The 13,395-nt window shown below is 45.6% G+C and overlaps 1 protein-coding gene across 2 annotated transcripts in view; it reads right to left on the bottom strand.

The window, feature by feature from the left end:
- NEK7 (NIMA related kinase 7) overlaps nt 1–11,875 on the bottom strand; it is a 148,308-nt gene extending 136,433 nt beyond the window's left edge. Inside the window, exon 1 of one of the 2 annotated variants that reach the window (XM_068240074.1) lies at nt 11,737–11,875. The gene's annotated coding sequence lies outside the window, so the exon portion shown is untranslated. The remainder of the gene's footprint in view (nt 1–11,736) is intronic. The other variant, XM_068240075.1, reaches the window with a different exon arrangement.
- Between the last annotated feature and the right edge of the window lie 1,520 nt (nt 11,876–13,395).

Here is a 13,395-nt window from a genome sequence, read left to right as displayed (position 1 = left end):
TGATGAAACTAAAATTGAGCTATTTGGGCATAACAAGGGACATTTTGCATGGAGGAAAAACACAGCATTCCAAGAAAAACACCTGCTACTTATAGTAAAATATGGTGGTGGTTCCATCATGCTGTGGGGCTGTGTGGCCAGTGCAGCGACTGGGAATCTTATCAAAGTTGAGGGACACATGGATTCCACTCAGTATCAGCAAATTCTGGAGACCAATGTCCAGGAATCTGTGACAAAGCTAAAGCTGCACCGGGGCTGGGTCATTCAACAAGACAAAGACATTTGTGCAGAGGAACAAATACAACATTATGGATAGGCCATCTCAGTCCCCAGACCTGAATATAATTGAAAATCTGTGGTGTTAGTTAAAGAGAGCTGTCCATGCTCAGAAGCCATCAAACCTGAATGAACTAGAGATGTTTTATAAAGAGGAATGGTCCAAAATACCTTCAACCAGAATCCAGTTTCTCAATGGAACCTACAGGAAGCATTTAGATGCTGTAATTTCTGCAAAAGGAGGATCTACTAAAATGTTTATATCAGGCTTGGTCATGCTTTGTGCAGTGGAAACTCCAACATATGCAGACGCCCAGGATTTGATGCAAGTGATGTTTATTCACAGTGAAAGGTATATGCAATATTCAAAGCAGGGTTTCCAAAACATACTGCGAGAACAGGTATGCAACAAGTTCAGGATCAATATGCAGGAATATTACCCAGAGGCTGGCAAATGGATACAAGTCCAGGAACAGATATGCAGGTTGAACCAGCTGCCAGAACTTGGCTAGACAAGGCAATGCATCAGCAAAGACTGCTGGGAACTCAGGATACTAAATGCTTCCACTAAAGGTCCATACTCACGGGGGACGGCCGTCGCCGCAACCACGTGGCACGCGCGTGTTGCGGCGACAGTTCCCCCGTGTGTATTACGCACGCACCCCGAACCGTCGCCCGTCGGAGCTGTCGCCAGGCGATTGACATGTTCAATCGCCGGCTACAGCTGTCGCCGCAACCTCGCCGAAACTGTCGCAACTCCCGCGTGTGTATGCGGGATAGCGACAGGAGACCTACGCAAGTGAATGGAGCATCCGGCCGGGGGATGCTCCATTCACAAACAGCTTCCGCCGCGTCTCTGCCTTTCTGGCGAGACGTGTGGACAGCTGTCGCTCCATGTTCACGTGCACACATGCAACGGGGGACAATTGTCCCCCGTGTGTGTATTTAGCTTTTTGGAGCAATTACCCTGCAGGTGATGGAACACTTCCATGCATATGCAAATTGGATCAGATTCACTGCTAGCTCATCGCTGCAGTGACAGACAGATCTGAGGGTCCTGACAGTTTATTTCATTTTTTTTTGGGTGCCAAAATTTCTGCACCTGCCTAATTTTGTTTAAACAATTATTGCACACTTTCTGTAAATCCAATAAACGTCATTTCAATTCTCAAATATCACTGTGTGTGTCTCCTATGTAATATATTTAACTGACATTTTTTATTGTAACAACCAACGATTTATACAGGAAAATCATGACAATTAACAAGGTTGCCCAAACTTTCGCATCCCACTGTATATCCTAAAGCAGAACACAGTGTCCCCTCAGTGACTGTCACAATGCTTGTCATATAACCAGGGCTGTGGAGTCGGAGTTGGAGTCGAGGCAATTTTGGGCACCTGGAGTCGGAGTTGGAGTCGTGGTTTCATAAACTGAGGTGTTGGAGTCGGAAGATTTTTGTACTGACTCCACAGCCCTGCATATAACACACTTTCATCCCATTTCTCTTAAAAACAAACCGTAAAATATAGAAAATTTCACAGTACAAATACCAGACAAACAGTTGAAGTGCAGAGGAAATCAACAATTCACGCCTCGATTAGCGCCAGCAGCCCCCTCCCCTATTCGTAGAGTAGAACTTGCTGACTGGCAGACAACCAAAAAGCCTGACTGCATAGGGAAGGGCTGCCCAAAGCGAAGACAAATGAATACTTCAAATGACTATTACGTCAAGACTAGTACCAACTAGATCCACTTCCATGCATTATAATGGAACGCACAGTGGACTGAATAAAGATGGGTTGGACATAACTTTCAAATTAGTTTGTTCACATTAATCTATCTGGTTTTGTCCATTACGTTATTACAAAGAAGAAACCTGACCAATATGATTTTTTTTTTTCAGGCACTAAACTGCATTACCATATATCTGACAAATGTTGTACTGTACATACGCTCTGTAATAGCAGTGGATGCTGCAAAGTGCAATAGACACCAAAGCAGTACCAAGATCTGGTACTGCTCTAGTTGGGTCTGCCATTATGTGAACCGAGCCCAAGCACCTCTGAAATAACAGGGGACAAAATGAAAAGCTTTAAAAACAAACAAAAAAGCTGAAATTCAAGCTACTCTTAAAGAGACTCTGTAACAAAATTTTCATCCTTATTTCTTCTATCCTACAAGTTCCTATGCCTGTTCTAATGTGGTCTGGCTTACTGCAGCCTTTCCTACTTGCACAGTGGCTGTATTATCTCTGTTATATGATCTAATCTTCTCTGTCGGCTCTGTGGGGCTGAGGTACTCAGACTAGAATGTGCAGGGCTGCTTGTGATTGGCTAGAAGCTATACACACCTTCTCCAGGCCCCCTGCAGGCTCTGTATGACTCACACACTTATGTGAGCCTGTCACAAGCTGGTTAGTTTGTTTGTAAACACTGCCTAACACTGGCAATTACAAGCCAGGTTTGCAGCAGAGAGTGGCAGAAACAGCACAGAGGGGCCCAGGAGAACATAATGAATAGAATGGTATGCTTTTTGTTGTAAGAATTTTAGGAGTACAGATTCTCTTTAAACGGAACCATAGATGAAAAAAAAAAAAAAAAAGAAAAAGATTTTATACATATCTGGGGCTTCCACCAGCCCCATATGCTCTGATCACTCCCACGCCGCCATCCTCCTCTGCCCGCAGCTGCGAGAACCGGGTCCCCGCTGTTCTGACAGTCGAAGCCAGTCTAAGCGTAAGGGAAGTGCGCTGTTTGCGTATCTCTGCAGCAGCCGCTTGAGAGATACGTAGACGGCGCACTTCTCCTGCGTAGCTGGATCTGATGACGTCAGTGATGGGACCCGGTTCTCATAGATGCAGGCAGCAGAGGTCGGCGGTGTGGGGACGATCAGAGCGTATGGGGCTGGAGGAAGCCCTAGGTATGTGTAACATGTTTTTCATTTTCCTGTCTCAGGTTCATCTCTGGTTCCCTTTAAAGAAACCGTAACAAAAGGATTGATCTTCATCTCATCCCAATCAGTAGCTGATACTCCCTTTCCCATGAGATTTTTTTAAAAATTTTTTTTTTTTATACACAAAACGGAACGGGGGCTTTGAATGGCTCATATTGTGGTGAAACCCCTCCCACAGTGTGATGTCAGGACCATGGTTCTGACAGCACACTGTGGGAGCCTTGTTGCATTGTGGGAAATGACAGCTGTTTACAGCTTTTTCCAACTGACAAAAAAGCAAGCAGAATCTCCTTACATTGACATTACCTACCAGCAGTAAAAATGTCATCATGTGATAAATGTCACAATGGAAATCAGGGAGAGGAAAGATTTTACAATGGGCAAACACTGACTAAATAATTTATACATAATTATAGTAAAAATGAAGCACTTTTTTTTATTATCACACGCCCCCTAGTGGCCGGACCGCACAATGCCTCCCAATCGGTTTCAGCACACAGACCATGCAATCTGTGGTCGCAATCAGTGCGCAGAAACCACTGGGATTTTGGCAGTAGATGGACTAGAAGGGAGCTTGTGAGTTATGGTATTACAATTTACACACTATTTCAGCGTATAACTGCCACCACTTCAACAAAAGGTTAGGAGACCTAACTATACTGAGACTAATACTTGCAAATAAACCGGTTAAACACACTATTTTATCTAGCTATCAGCAATAGTAGCGACTTTTCAGAAGCTAGAGTTCAGTTTGTGCGGCTAAATAGCAGGTGTAGCTGAACAAATAAAATGACTTATTATAAGTGCAATATAAATAATATATACAGAAAATCATTAAAATCAACAATTATGGAGACAATCGTAGCGCAGTATAAACAAATAAGAAGGGAAGAGTACTAAAGTTCATGTGGAAATATGTCCTTTCTGGGAAAACACGTGCAGTTCTTTGTTTCAGTTCAGGAGCCAAAGTTCAGACAAGATGGCCGCTGCCCGTCCTCAAGGCAGCAGCAGACTCACATGAAGATGGAATTGGAGGAATGAAGGAGGAGGCCCTGGCAAACACTTTTGAATAAACCACAATTTTGGGTGGAGTCTCAGGTTCAGGACAGGGTGCGGTCAGGTTCAGGACAGGGTGCGGTTAACCTCCTGGGTGGGTTTCTAGTGCCCACCAAATATCATATCTCGGCTTAAGCTTCCTACATACACCTAACAGTCAAAGATTCATATTCCTCAGAATATGCTAGTTCATATGACATCAAACTTGGGTGCTTTCGCATGCCCGGTTACAAAGTAGCGGAATACCTCAGGTTCTGGGTATGTCAGTGGCCTCAATTTAATATTAAAATATTCACCAGATCCGGACCAGCAGAATGAGAACTTTCATTCCTCTCATATGAACGGTATTCCTTAAACCGGCTAAAAATCATAAACTCCATGTATTTCTAAGCTGTCTACATGGCTCCGGTGAGTCTAAGCCCTTGCTGTGTGGGGAGCTCACCAAATGGTATCCTTTCCACCTGGCAGGCTCACACTTAGCTGTGATCTGCCTGTGACAGGAAATCCATTGTTCCATGCTAATTAAACAAAACCTTGGGACAGCCACAGACAAAAGGGCTTCATGAAAGACTTCCTCTAGCAGCTATGAAAGCTAGATTACCAAAAGAAGACCCCCTCTAGACATAACATCTTGATCTGGCAATGCCACGACAATCGGCTCTTCCGTGACATTACATTATTTTCACTGGAGTTCCTCTTTAAGACAAATAAGAGTCTCTTACTTTTCCTAAAAGCAAACCTTAGGTTTACAACAGCAAAAATCAGATAGTGGCATTTACCTTGGGAGGGGGAAGCCTCTGGATCCTACAGAAGGTCCCCCCATCATCCTTACCCAGGCAAATCAAGCAATGAGACCCCTGAAGTGTGGCTGCATTGCGCCTGCGCAGTATCATGGACCCGATCAGCCTCGGCTTTTTCCCCCAGAGCCCGAGTGGGTACGTGCTACTGCGCATGTGTAAGCTGTTGACTGTGTTTTTTTTTTTTTCAGGTGTCACAACGCTGGAATTAGCCTGTGTGTTTACCCATTGTAAAATCTTTCCTCACCCCTATTTATATTCTGAAAAGTATCACTGGGGGTGACATTTTTAGCCTCTGCAGAATGTTCGTTTAGAGCCTATTTCCACTGAGCCCAAATCCAGGATAAATCTGCAGCATTTCCCAACATACGAGAGAGGCAGGGTAGCAATGCCTCTCTCTTCAATAGTGTCGACCAAATCACACTGCTGTGCGAATCTGGTCGGCATGCTGCATATCACTGAAGCATGAAGCCAAATCACTATAACCATGCATAGCGCGGATTAGCAATTCGGGCTAAGGCTATGAAGCAGAACAGGAGCCACAGCCAAAATCGGAAACATCCACGACTTCCAGTGGAAATAAGCCCTTACTGAGAGTTCTATGTACAGAGCGAAACACTACATGCTTGGCAGTTGGAAAAAGCCATTATTTCTCACATTGCAAAGAGGTTCATGGACAGGGAACTGTCAGGACCATGGCCCTGACATCAGGTGGAAAGGGTTTTACCACAATATCAGCCATACAGATGTCCCTGATGATTTATAATCTCTCTCTTCTTCGTGGGAAAGGGGATTTCAGCTACTGATTGGGATGAAGTTCAATCCTACATTAAAAGTTCCTCTTTAAAGCCAAACTCAAGGAAAAAAAAATCTATCTCCAGAAAGGACTCTCATTGGCCCAGATCAACAGACCAGTGGGAAGCCCTGGCAGGAGATTTAAATAAGTGTTTTTCCAGTACTCCCTATCAGCACTGCAACAGAGAAATGGTTGTCAGGGGGTCTTCAGCCAAGATCCCTTGAGCATCTCAATGACTGGGAAAATTATTTAGACATGGATTATGATGTGGGACAGTGGGATGGTAAAAAAAATGTTTTGCAGGAAATGTTTTCTTTATTAAAGGGTGTTCTTTCTTGCATAAGAAAATGGGCTTATGTCCTTATCGAGACCACAATTAAGGGCTAGTTAACACAGGGTTCTCAACACTGCAGTTGTGGCGTTCATTGTCCAATCATAATCAAGCACTGTCCACTCAAATTAATAAAAGCACTTTTCAAACAACAGTTACAGCTTGTGGCGTTTACCAGATCCCATCATCTTGTCCTGGACGCAATGTGTAACATCCAGGATTGGTGATGTTTTGAAGCATCCGTGTCCCCCTACGGAGAGGGATCAACAAGATCCAGATGGCGAAACTCTAGTAGCCAATGCCGCAGTGGCATACCTAGGGAATTTGACACCTGGTGATGATTATTTACAAACTTCCTCCTGCTGTGCGCCCCCCAACCAACCAATTTTGGGCTTTCGGGGGAAAAGGATGTGGATGGAGCTAACCATTATGAAACTCTGTACTCTATACAGTGCTGCAGAAGATGTCAATGCTATATAAATACATAATAATAATAACAACAATATGGTAGAACATTAGACTGTGACTATGGTATGATTAGATTGTGAGCTCCTTTGAGGACAGTCAGAAAAGAGGGAAATACGAAAGAGGGGGATGCACAAGGGGGGGGGGGGGAATAAAGAGGTAGTGGCACAAGACAAAGAGCCCGGTGGGAGAGGAGAAATGGCAGGAAGGACTCTCATCAGGACTGGAGATGTCACCACTGCTGTTTGGCAGGGATATGCTGTTAAGACACTGAAATCTGAAAAAAGGAAAGGGTCATGGGGGAAGACAACAGGGTGTGAGGGGGAGCTAAGAAAATATATAAGATTACCAGCAATCAAGCTAATCTAAATTGCCTGGAGCTTGCTTCTCTGCTCACTACACAATTCGGCTGTCAGCACCTGTATCACTGGCTTCTGCAACAGCAGGACTACCCTGCATTACTGATTAATTACTCTGATCAGAATAAATAATCAATAGTACAGCGTACTCTGGTATTACGGCAGCCAGTACACATGGCTACTAATGACAGGCAACTGCTGAAGAATTAAACACATCCTGCCACCTCTCCCTGCTAACGCCCCAGCTGCAGCACAGCAATCATTCTCTCTACTTACCCTGCTGCTCTGCACATTCACTCACTGCAGGCTGTGCGAAGAGAGCAAGGATACACCTTGCCCACAGGACAGGAAGGAGGAGGGGTGCTATAACTAATACAGGAAGTAGTACAGCCCCATGCGCTGCCTGCTGCTAATTTTCCAAATGTTGCCCAAACTATGAAAAAAGGTCCCAGGTGGAAGAACACAGTGACTGAGCACCACAGTGGCACCCCTAGCCATGGATACACCCAGGGCTGTGAGCACCTGCAGCCTTGTGGTAGGTATGCCACTGCAATGCCAAATGGAGAAAAGCATTTAGCGTTGCTTAACCACTTAAGCCGAATGGCCCATTCACACTAGAGCATTTTGGCGGCGATTTTGGCAAAACGCTCAAGCGCTAGCGCTTTTGAAAGCGCTAGTGCTATGATACCCTATGGGCCCGTTTTTACTTGGGCGATTTGCGTTAATTGCTGGCGATTAACGCAACTGCAAACGCGTAGACTGCACCATTTTCAGGCGATTTCCCGGCGATCGCGTTTCAGTGCTATAGAAGCGCTAAATGAGATCGTGGGAAAATCGCTGGCAGGGTCCAGTGATTTTTCCGTGTTAAAACGCAGAAAAATCTCTTGCAAAACGCTGGCGGTAATCGCGGCGTTTTGCGCCTTCAAGTGTGAATGGGGCCTAACTGGACGGATACATTTGTCCAGTGAAGTTGTGGAGACTGCACCACCACAGTTTGTTACTAAATTAGGCATATGTGGTATAATTTTAATCATGAAGGAGTTGTAGAATACATTTTGGTGTGTCTTAAAGTTTGGGCGAACGTCACATAAAAAAAATGGGTAGGGACAAACTCAATCCAACATAAAAAAGTAATTTTCAAAACTATGATCAAACTTGGGAAAGTCTTAGCAAAACTACAAGAGACATGTGGTAACATTTTAACCCTGATAAGTTACAGAATGGAGTTTAGAGAGTTTTAGGGTGGAGGCCCATGTATTGTGTATTCTTTTTAGTCACAAACTGAATCAAAAGCAATTAAAATTTTTGCATATTCCGTACCAAAATTAAAGACTTGTAAAATGAAAACAAAGTGACAGAATATAAGAGAAAATACATGTATTGTTACCTTAGAAAGTTGGCTTTTTAAATTATGTATTCCATGAGGTATATTACTATTATTTTTGCAAATAAGGTCTCATAATCATCGATAGTGTACAACGAGAAAGCAAAAAATAATTTATCATTAATGCAATTATCTAATCAACCAATCACATGGCAATTGCTTCAATGCATTTAGGGGTGTGGTCCTGGTCAAGACAATCTCCTAAACTTCACACTGAATGTCAGAATGGGAAAGAAAGGTGATTTAAATAATTTTGAGCGTGGCATGGTTGTTGGTGCTATACGGGGCCGGTCTGAGTATTTCACAATCTGCTCAGTTATTGGGATTTTCACGCACAACTATTTCTAGGATTTACAAAGAATGGTGTGAAAAACATCCAGTATGCGGCAGTCCTGTGGGCGAAAATGCCTTGTTGATGCTAGAGGTCAGAGGAGAATGGGCCGACTGATTCAAGCTGATAGAAGAGCAACGTTGACTGAAATAACCACTCGTTACAACCGAGGTATGCAGCAAAGCATTTGTGAAGCCACAGCATGCACAACCTTGAGGCAGATGGACTACAACAGCAGAAGACCCCACTCATCTCCACTACAAATAGGAAAATGATGAGTCTCGATAGAGTCAGAATATGGCGTAAACAGAATGAGAACATGGATCCATCATGCCTTGTTACCACTGGCTGGTGGTGGTGTAATGGTGTGAGGGATGTTTTCTAAGGACACTTTAGGCCCCTTAATGCCAATTGGGCATCGTTTAAATGCTACGGGCTACCTGAGCATTGTTTCTGACCATGTCCATCCCTTCATGACCACCATGTACCCATCCTCTGATGGCTACTTCCAGCAGGATAATGCACCATGCCACAAAGCTCAAATCAAATTGGTTTCTTGAACATGACAATGAGTTCACTGTACTAAAATGTTCCCCACTGTCACCAGATCTCAACCCAATAGAGCATCTTTGGGATGTGATGGAACAGGAGCTTCGTGTCCTTGATGTGCATCCCACAAATCTCCTTCAACTGCAAGATGCTATCCTATTAATATGGGCCAACAGTTCTAAAGAATGCTTTCAGCACCTTGTTGAATCAATGCCACATAGAATTACGGCAGTTCTGAAGGCGAAAGGGGGTCAAACACCATATAAGTATGGTGTTCCTAATAATCATTTAGGTGAGTGTACATTGTGCTAGGAACATAATCTAAATGTTGTAATAACCAGGATGGATGAGCAAATAAAATGTGTGGGTTTAACTTATACTTAGCACTATTTATTGTAAAGCTATATTGGATGTAAATGGAGAAACCTTAACTACTTTCGGACCGAGTGAGTGCGAATCTACGTCGGGCAGGGGGCGCTGCGGTCCTGACAGGATGTAAACTCTACGTCCCATTGACCGAGCGCCCCTGCCCGTCTCCGCCGCTCGGTCCGCTCTGCCCCCGCCGCTCGTTGCTGCCCTGCCGCCTCTATGACGGCAGAGCACTGTGAGCCGGGCAGGAGCCGTTTTCATTGGCTCCTGGCCCTGTCATTCATGTAAGCCGCTCTCATTGGCTTACATGGAGTGACAGGGTCAGGAGCCAATGAAAGCGGCTCCTGACTGGCGCACGGCGCTCTGCCGTCATAGCGACGGCAGAGAGCGCAGCCTGCGGCGGGGACAGAGCAGCGTGTTCGTCGGGAGCGGCGGATCATTGCGGCGATTCGTCGGGAAGCGGCGATTTACGGGACCAGCACCCTCTGGTCCTTAAGGGGGCAAAGGGTGCTGGTCCAGAAAGGGTTAATTTCCCTTTAAAATGCATAGAAAATAAGGCAATTACTAAACAAAATTTTCACACTTAAAAGTCTAATTTGTCCTGGAAAAAAACAAATATATAGATAATTTAGGTGTGATTAGTAGTAATAAAGTTATTGATGAATAAATGGAAGCAGTGCTGATATGTGAAAATTGCTCTCCTCCTGAAGTGAGGTGCCACAAACCGTCCCTCAGACTCCCATGTAAACCAGCCCTAACTCTTTCAGGGAACGCCTAAGTCAAAATATTTACAGAAAATAAAAACTAGATTACAGAAATATTTTTAAAAAGTGCAATAAGACAATGAGCGACGTGTGGTGCTGAAGACAGCTCTGTAGAAGCAATACAAGTAGCTCATTTTACCTAATGCCATCTTTCTATTGCTGAAGTTGAGACAAGTCAGAATTTGCATAGGCATCATAAGTGTTACTTTTATAGGTGAATCACATGTGGCTAGATTTTTATCACTTATAATTGCATCAGGTTTTCTTTGAATTAATATCTAGTCCAGTATTCTCGCCAGGCTCTTTGGAGCATCTGGCTAATTTTGGTAAGCACCCGGCTATCATCGCTCACCTCCTCACATGCTGTAAGCAGAGAAGCGCCAGCTCTTTGACACCTCACCTTGCTACTTTTTCATGCCACCCGGCTGGAAAAAAAATTCTGGGGAGAACACTGTAGTCTACCCTAACCCCATGATACCCAATACAGTAATAGTTTTCTTATTCCTTTTTATACATTAACTGCTCTCCACTTTTGCCCCCTGCAACCAACAGCAACAACCCAATCTGCTTCTTTCACCCTTATTGGCTGGATAGTGTACTGGTTAAAGGCACTGCTTTTGACATGGGAGACCAGGGTTCGAATCCTGGCTAGGGTCAGTACCTATTCAGTAAGGAGTTCAAGGCAAGACTTCCTAACACTGCTGGCTGCCGCTCTTGAGCGCTTTGAGTCTAACAGGAGAAAAGCACTACACAAATATTTGGATTATTATTATTATCCGTTCTGCCATGTAGTACTGGGTGGAGTTCTATAAGAACTTCTGAGTTTATGCCAGCTGTGTCCCCAATGGAGGGATTACTTTTCCTACCTGTGGTGCCTAGGCACTGCTCACATAAAAGGCACTAGAATACCAGACTGAAGCAGAGAGAAGGGCATTGCAGCTAACTAAATATTAAAGTTTACCCACTTTTTTATGGGGGGGGGGGAATAAAAAAAAAAACAATGCCATCTGGTCACAGCACATATCTTTCAAATACAGAAGTTTTTCCAGATACAGCTCTGTACACAGCAGCTCCCTGCCTCAGGGAAGTGCGCATAGTTATAAGTTGGTGAAGAAGAGACGTGCAGAATACGGGATACCCCTGTCCGGCCTGCGCTCTGCACTCGCAGGAAGGTAGGGAGCCTCTCACTCTCCTGGGAGACACTCACACAACATACATATGCGCAGCAGCGACAGCACGGTGACAGGCGCAGGAAGCCGCCAGCACAGCACACGAGTCACAGCATGAATAACCAGAGAGAGCTGACCTGTGTCTCACCGCTGGCCAGAGCGCCTCTCGCCGGGTCCCGGGTACAGAGGGATTCGCGGCACCACACCTGCACTCCGGGCCGCACAACTCCTCAGTACGGAGAGCGGCCTCCTACTGGCGGCCACTGCATCCCAGCATGCGCTGCGTCCCGGAGGCGGAGCACTGAAGGCGGCGACTGACTGACTCTACGAGGAGAATGTGCAAGTCACAGAGCTGTCGCTCTAGCTATGGGCACTGCACACCGGCTTGTAGTTGGAGTGTAGGAGCTTACGTCGTTTGGAGAAAATCGCTTCCATTAGTACGGAGAGGACAGGTGAATAGGCTGAAAAGTCGTAGATGTGGAAATGTTTCACGTTTCTATGAAGTTGTGGAGTCTGAAGTGCTTGATCTAAATCACGTGATTCCTGAAGTTTTGCATTAATTTCTTTTGGTTCTAATTTAGCCAGGGCAGTTTCTAGGTTAAAATGCGCCCAGGGCGGGGGTGTAAACATTGCACCCCCCCCCCCCCCCCAGCAGAGCCAGGTATAGGTGCCTGCAGTATAGGTTAGCCAGGTCTAGTTGCACTCATTATAGGTAGCCAGCTATAGGTCCCCCAGTATAGGTGGCCAGGCATAGGTGCACCCAATATACGTAGCCAGGCATAGGTGCCCCCAGTATACGTTAGCCAGGTAGGTGCCTACAGTATAGGTAGCTGGTATAGTTGCCCCAGTATAGGTTAGATAGGCAGGTGCCCCCGGTATAGGTAAAGTAGGTGTCCCCAGTACAGGTTAGCTAGATGGGTTCCTCTAATATAGGTAGCCAGAATAGTTGCCCACAGTATAGGTTAGGTAGGTGCCACCAGTATAGGCTAGGTAGGTAGGTGCCCCCAATACAGGTTAGATAAGTAGGTGCCCCCAATACAAATTAGATAAGTAGGTGCCCCCAGTATAGGTTAGATAGGTTGGTGCCCACAGTATAGATTAGATGGGTAGCTGCCCCCAGTATAGGTTAGATAGGTGGGTGCCTCCAGTATAGGTTAGATAGGTAGCTGCCCCCAGTATAGGTTAGATTGGTAGCTGCCCCCAGTATAGGTCAGATAGGTTGGTGCCCCCCAGTATAGGTTAGATAGGTAGCTGCCCCCAGTATAGGTTAGATAGGTAGCTGTCCCCCAGTATAGGTTAGATTAGGTAGGTGCCCCCCAGTATAGGTTAGATTAGGTAGCTGCCCCCCAGTATGGGTTAGGTAGGTAGCTGCCCCCAGTATAGGTTAGATAGGTAGCAGCCCCCCAGTATAGGTTAGATTAGGTAGGTGCCCCCCAATATAGGTTAGGTAGGTGCCCCCCAGTATAGGTTCGATTAGGTAGGTGCCACCCATAATGGAGGGGGGAGTCAGCCGTGGGGAGGGCAGCCCGACCTCTTCCACTCCCGGGCCACTCTCCGTGCTCCCCCCTCCGACTGCAGAGTTAGTGCAGGGAAGCGCTGTATGCAGACAGCAACTCGCCTTCCTGCATTCCAATCACCGCTCACTTGCTGCTGGTCTCCTCCTCTGCATAGACGCTTAAAGAGACTCTGTAACATCAAAAAGATCCCCTGGGGGGTACTCACCTCGGGTGGGGGAAGCCTCCGGATCCTAATGAGGCTTCCCACGCCGTCCTCTGTCCCACGGGGGTCTTGCTGCA

Source organism: Hyperolius riggenbachi, chromosome 6 (assembly GCF_040937935.1).
Source record: "Hyperolius riggenbachi isolate aHypRig1 chromosome 6, aHypRig1.pri, whole genome shotgun sequence".
Taxonomy (NCBI): Eukaryota; Metazoa; Chordata; class Amphibia; order Anura; family Hyperoliidae; genus Hyperolius; species Hyperolius riggenbachi.
The sequence above is the reverse complement of the archived record's forward strand: the minus strand, read 5'-3'. Positions and strand labels throughout refer to the sequence as shown.